The 6,883-nt window shown below is 47.9% G+C and overlaps 1 long non-coding RNA gene across 1 annotated transcript; it reads left to right on the plus strand.

The window, feature by feature from the left end:
- Positions 1-328: 328 nt before the first annotated feature.
- LOC125012305 lies at positions 329-6,578 on the plus strand. Its single transcript, XR_007113266.1, has 3 exons — positions 329-487; positions 1,186-1,308; positions 6,421-6,578. It is a non-coding gene; the product is annotated as an uncharacterized LOC125012305 (long non-coding RNA).
- Positions 6,579-6,883: the final 305 nt, after the last annotated feature.

Genomic DNA, 6,883 nt, shown 5'->3' on the forward strand with positions numbered 1-6,883 from the left:
TACAGGAGGACGAAGACGTTTCAGTCCAGTTTCTGCAACGACAAACTCAACATCCCAGAAAAGAGAGAGAGAGAAAAGAATTAGACGTTTTCTTTGTGTCCTGTCCTGAATGTGATCTTGTCTCATGCTGGTTGTGGCTTTTTAAACCTGTTGTCATCGTCCATGTGTGTAAATCTGAAAACATGAGGTGATGGAATGAAGAACTGAAGCCAATCAGATGTGAAACCTCAGCTCGGTCAACAATAAAACACGTCTATAAATAACTTCATTCACACCTCTGAGCCTCCCTCATCCATCCCTCCCTCCTCCTCCTCCCTCCCTCCTCCCTCCTCCTCCTCCTCCCTCCTCCTCCTCCTCCCTCCATCATGTCTGCTCCTCTGCGCTCCATGTCTCCCTGACTGTTAAAGCTGTTAAGTGCCATTAAGTGGCTGCTCTTCACATGTAAACGTCTGTGATCCAGACTGAGACCAGATTCCAGCTGCTCAAGGTTTGTCCTCTACAACATATTTCACACTTTTTATCTGTAGGAACGAACTCCACACGATTAATTCACATCGAACTAATCCTGTGGAGTTTATACATATATATATATATATATATATATATATTATTGACGCTGTCTTGTCTGAATAAATAAATAATATGAGATGTCATATTTTTATTTTATCTGCTTCTTTATATGAGGAGCATTAATAAAGAGGATGGAGGTTTAAATGAGAGCACGATGACATTTATAACAGTATAACAGCCACTAACTCCTTTAATTCATCAACATTAGATTAAATATTCTGTTTCTATTTATTCATTCATCTCTAAGCCCTGAGACTTTTCAGTTTGATTCAGTTTGATTCAGTTTGATTCAGTTTGAAATGATCCTGATTCTGAGCTGAGTTTGAGCTAAAACATCCTCTTCTTTGTGTGATTATCTCCTGAAGATGCGTTCACGCCGTAACGCTCTTCTAGTGATTTGGGCTCAAATCTCAATCAGGTTTTACAATGAAAGGACACGTGATTCTTTCCTGTTGTGTCGTTGTGTCGTTGTATCGTTGTGTCATTGTGTCGTTGTGTCGTTGTGTCGTTGTGTCGTTGTGTCATTGTGTGTCGTTGTATCGTTGTGTCATTGTGTCGTTGTGTCGTTGTATCGTTGTGTCGTTGTGTCATTGTGTCGTTGTTGTGTTGCTGCAGATGAACGTGGCTCTGATCCATAACCGACTGGTTCGTTGTGTTGTTGTGGGAGAAGAGGATCAGTGATGAGGGTCAACACGCTGAGACTGAAGAGAAGAGGAGGAGCCAGAGCGCCCTCAACAGGTCACAACACAACAACAACACAACAACGTCTGTCATTCAAGTTCATCTGGAATGTAACACAATAGAACAACAGCATGATCCATAAATAAATAGTTTAAATTGTTTAGAGCCTCAGGAAACATATATAACAATATGTACAAGTATAAGTGAAGTGAACCTGAGTTCTGAGTTGTTGCGTGTGTTATTGCACAAAGTAGTTGTTGGATTTGAATCAACATGAAGAAATGAAACATTCAGAGTCTATGAACTGAGCTCAACATTAAAAAATATCAACTAACCCTTGAACCAGGTGGTAACAGGCTCTGATCCATGAGCCCACACAAGTCAAATAAGCTGCAGTTCATCGAGTGGCCACCAGAGGCTCCAGAAGGCGCATGTTAAAACGTTTACAGCCTGGTTCAAAAAACGCTTCTGGTCTGAATAGTTTATTTCACTATTAATGACAAATGTACGGGAGGTGACGTTTATTTTTTTATTAAGATTTAATTAATAATAATTAAGAGCGTCCTTGAGTGACAGGTAGAATTGAGTGGGCGGGTCTGACACAGCCCCCTACGTCCATATTTGGAAGATCCGTGTGTGGGCGGAGTAAAACTCATCCAACATGGCGACCGCAGGCTCCGCCCACCTCAGGACGCCAATGAGTGACGTCACAGCGGGTTTGACAATACAATTTTCAGCGGATTTTCAACCCGTTTGGTTTATTATAAATGTCTGACACATATTTATGATACTATGGTTAAATTAACGCCACTGAAAGACAGAGTTTATGATATAATGATCAAAATGAAACATGATATAGTTGCAGGAAGAGAATGTGTTAAATAAGACCTAGACTTAAACTAGTGTTTATACATCTATGGGGTTTGACAATAGTAACAGCCAGTGGCTTCAGCTCCTGTTTTATGAATCATCACAGACATTTGTCATGAAACAGTAAAGCTGATGTGGAGCCAGAGGTTCAGTCTGGACCAGGTCTGGACCAGGTCTGGACCCGGTCTGGACCAGGTCTGGACCCGGTCTGGACCTGGACCCACATGTGGACAGATGTTTCCTGGTGAATCCAGACGTCTGTGTTGTTGTCTCCATGTGACGAACGCTTCTAAAAACAGACGCCTCGTTATGGACAAACTCGTCTCTCAACGAGGACCCGGACGTTCCAGGACTCCTCCCCCCTGATTGGACGCTCGCTAACGAGTGGACACATCAGCTGACTGTACCCTGACCTCACCCCGGCCTCAAACACACCACAACACACCACAACACACCACAACACAACACAACACAACACAACACAACACACAACACAACACACCACAACACAACACACACACAACACAACACACAACACAACACACACAACACAACAACACAACACAACACAACACAACACAACAACACAACACAACACAACACAACACAACACAACACAACACAACACAACACACAACAACACACCACAACACAACACAACACACAACACAACACAACACAACACACACAACACACAACACAACACAACACAACACAACACAAACAACACAACACACACAACACAACACACAAACACACACACACAACACACACACAACAACACAACACACACAACACATACAACACAACACACACAACACGACACACACACACACCCCACACACACACAAAACACAACACAACCCACAACACACAACACAACACACACACAAACACACACAAACACACACACCAACACACAACACACAAACAACACAACAAACACAAACAACACAACACAACACAACAACACACAAAACAACACACACAACACAACACAACCACAACAACAAAACAACACACACAACACAACACAACACAACACACACAACACAACACAACACACCACACAACACAAACAACACAAACAACACAACAAAAAACACACCACAACACACACAACACACACAACACAATCATTCAATACACACTCCAAACATCCAACAGGACTGATCACTTAGCATTAGCAGTTTTGCTCAATGAGTCTTCACTTGCCAGCATAGACCATTACTGTCCATTAGGATTGACTTGACTGACATGTTGGGTGTGTGTGTGTGTGTGTGTGTGTGTGTGTGTGTGTGTGTGTGTGTGTGTGTGTGTGTGTGTGTGTGTGTGTGTGTGTGTGTGTATTTTTATCTGAACACTTTCTGCCGACTTCCATCTCTCATCACTCTGAGATTATCACCTCGTCTCTGAACGCTCAGTTTTCCAGTCACACATAACAGACACAATTAGTGAGGGACGGGGGGACGGGGGACAGGGAGGGGTGGACATGGACGGGGGGTGGGGGGGGGGGCATGGACGAAAGGGACATGGACGGGGGGACAGGGATGGAGACAGAGACAGGGACGGGGATGGAGACAGAGACAGGGACGGGGGGACAGGGATGGAGACAGAGACAGGGACGGGGGGACGGGGACGGGGATGGACGAAGGGACATGGACGGGGGGACAGGGACGGGGGGGGGGTGCAGAGTTCAGGGGTACGTGGTAATTAGATATCTGGGGGATTAGGAAGAACATGATGAGGACGGGAGTAGGATTAGAGACACGGAGTAATAGAGACGGGGGGACATCATGAGACCTGGACCTGGGGCTCAGTCCTAGAACCAAAGCTACCGCGTTCATTAGCTACGTAGCCCAGTCCATCCTGAGGCCAACTGTCTCTGTCCCCGTCCCTGTCCCTGTCTCTGTCCCTGTCCCCGTCCCTGTGTGTCTCTGTCCCTGTCCCTGTTCCTGTCTCTGTCTCTGTCTCTGTCCCCGTCCCTGTGTGTCTCTGTCCCCGTCCCTGTCTCTGTCCCTGTCTCTGTCCCCGTCCCTGTGTGTCTCTGTCCCCGTCCCTGTCTCTGTCCCTGTCTCTGTCCCCGTCCCTGTGTGTCTCTGTCTCTGTCTCTGTCCCTGTTTCTGATTCTGTCCCTGTCCCTGTCTCTGTCCCTGTCTCTGTCTCTGTCCCTGTCCCTGTCTCTGTCTCTGTCTCTGTCCCTGTCCCTGTCTCTGTCCCTGTTCCTGTTCCTGTCTCTGTCTCTGTCTCTGTCCCTGTTTCTGATTCTGTCCCTGTCCCTGTCTCTGTCCCTGTCTCTGTCTCTGTCCCTGTTTCTGATTCTGTCCCTGTCCCTGTCTCTGTCCCTGTCTCTGTCTCTGTCCCTGTCCCTGTCTCTGTCTCTGTCTCTGTCCCTGTCCCTGTCTCTGTCCCTGTTCCTGTTCCTGTCTCTGTCTCTGTCTCTGTCCCTGTTCCTGTTCCTGTCTCTGTCTCTGTCTCTGTCTCTGTCCCTGTCCCTGTCCCTGTCTCTGTCCCTGTCCCTGTCTCTGTCTCTGTCCCTGTCCCTGTCTCTGTCCCTGTCTCTGTCTCTGTCCCTGTCCCTGTCTCTGTCCCTGTCCCTGTCTCTGTCTCTGTCTCTGTCTCTGTCTCTGTCTCTGTCCCTGTCCCTGTGTGTCTCTGTCCCTGTCCCTGTTCCTGTCTCTGTCTCTGTCTCTGTCCCCGTCCCTGTGTGTCTCTGTCCCCGTCCCTGTCTCTGTCCCTGTCTCTGTCCCCGTCCCTGTGTGTCTCTGTCTCTGTCTCTGTCCCTGTTTCTGATTCTGTCCCTGTCCCTGTCTCTGTCCCTGTCTCTGTCTCTGTCCCTGTCCCTGTCCCCTGTCTCTGTCCCTGTCCCTGTCTCTGTCTCTGTCTCTGTCTCTGTCTCTGTCTCTGTCCCTGTCTGTCCCTGTCCCTGTGTCTCTCTGTCCCTGTCCCTGTCTCTGTCCCTGTCTCTGTCCCCGTCCCTGTGTGTCTCTGTCCCTGTTCCTGTCTCTGTCTCTGTCTCTGTCCCTGTCTGTCCCTGTCCCTGTCCCTGTGTCTCTCTGTCCCTGTCCCTGTCTCTGTCCCTGTCTCTGTCCCCGTCCCTGTGTGTCTCTGTCCCTGTCTCTGTCTCTGTCTCTGTCCCTGTTCCTGTTCCTGTTCCTGTCTCTGTCTCTGTCCCTGTCCCTGTCTCTGTCCCTGTCCCTGTCTCTGTCTCTGTCTCTGTTCCTGTCTCTGTCTCTGTCCCTGTCCCTGTCCCTGTCTCTGTCCCTGTCCCTGTCTCTGTCTCTGTCTCTGTCCCTGTCTCTGTCCCCGTCCCTGTGTGTCTCTGTCCCTGTCTCTGTCTCTGTCTCTGTCCCTGTTCCTGTTCCTGTTCCTGTCTCTGTCTCTGTCCCTGTCCCTGTCTCTGTCCCTGTCCCTGTCTCTGTCTCTGTCTCTGTTCCTGTCTCTGTCTCTGTCCCTGTCCCTGTCCCTGTCTCTGTCCCTGTCCCTGTCTCTGTCTCTGTCTCTGTCCCTGTCTCTGTCCCTGTCCCTGAGGTCAGGTGGATTATCAGCAGCTGAGAGAACAAATGGAATAATCTCAGTCTGGTCTGGAAGGTGATGAAGAGACGTTGAGGACAGCTGGACAGGATCAGGTTCCACATGGACGTCTCTACTGTCTCTGTCCTCATCTGTAGTTTATTTACTGTCTCATGCAGACACACACGTCTGTCCTTGTGTCCTTTTGAGGACACAGTCGATTTCTGACTCTGAGTCTGGACCCTTGAACGCCTCATCAGACCAACAACATTTAAATAAGTGACTGATAAGCAGAGGACCTGGCTAACCTGCTAATATGCTAACATGCTAACCTGCTAATATGCTAGTCTGGTTACTACTGTTAGCATCAGCATCGTTAGCATCAGCACCGTTAGCTTCGTGGTGCAGAGTATCGGGACTTTCTTCTTCTTTCCTTTTCTACGTAGTAACTGTGAGAGTGAAACTTTGATTTGATTTGATTTGATCTTTATTTTTCTTGAACCAGCAACAAAAATATAAAAACTGTTCAGCAAAGACAAAAACCAGAAGCTGGACAGGATGAACTCCTCCACATCAGGTTAAAACATCGTTTAGAACGTTCTAAACTGGATTCAGATGTTATTTCATCAACACCTGGAGAAAACGTCGTCCTTTTGTCCAGGTGTTGATGCAGACCTGGATCTGGTCCTGAGTCCAGGTCCAGGTCCAGGTCCAGGTCCAGGTCCAGGTCCAGGTCCAGGTGGTAGGAGGTGGTCTCCTGCTGTAACTGCCTGGTTGTGTCCCCAGGCTGAGGAAGGAGTGGGTGGTCCGCCTGGAGAACCGAACCAAACACCTGAAGAACCTGAGCGTGATGAAGGTGAAGACGGAGAAGACGTCGTAGCAGCAAACGTGAGGAGGAAGCGTCTGATTCTGTCTGAGCTCTTAAATAAACAGACGACGTCTCAGCTCTTTGTGTCTGATCACTGCTAATGTTAGCAACATTTAAATCAGTAAATAATGTGATCCTGATAAACTCCTGCCCCCTGCTGGATGCACCCGGGCTCTGCAGCCACGAGCTTTCCAACATGGCCGCCTTCCCCCGGGGGGGGGGTAGAGCAGGAACAGTCCTTCATTCTGACACAATAACATTTATTCCTCCAGTAGAACCGTCAACAGTTATATCTGCTTTATTCAGAGGAAATAAAACTGCACTTAGTCTATTTTAGAAGAAATTCCAGGTTGTTAATAAAATGTGTTTTATTAAACATTT

Source organism: Mugil cephalus, chromosome 8 (assembly GCF_022458985.1).
Source record: "Mugil cephalus isolate CIBA_MC_2020 chromosome 8, CIBA_Mcephalus_1.1, whole genome shotgun sequence".
Taxonomy (NCBI): domain Eukaryota; kingdom Metazoa; phylum Chordata; class Actinopteri; order Mugiliformes; family Mugilidae; genus Mugil; species Mugil cephalus.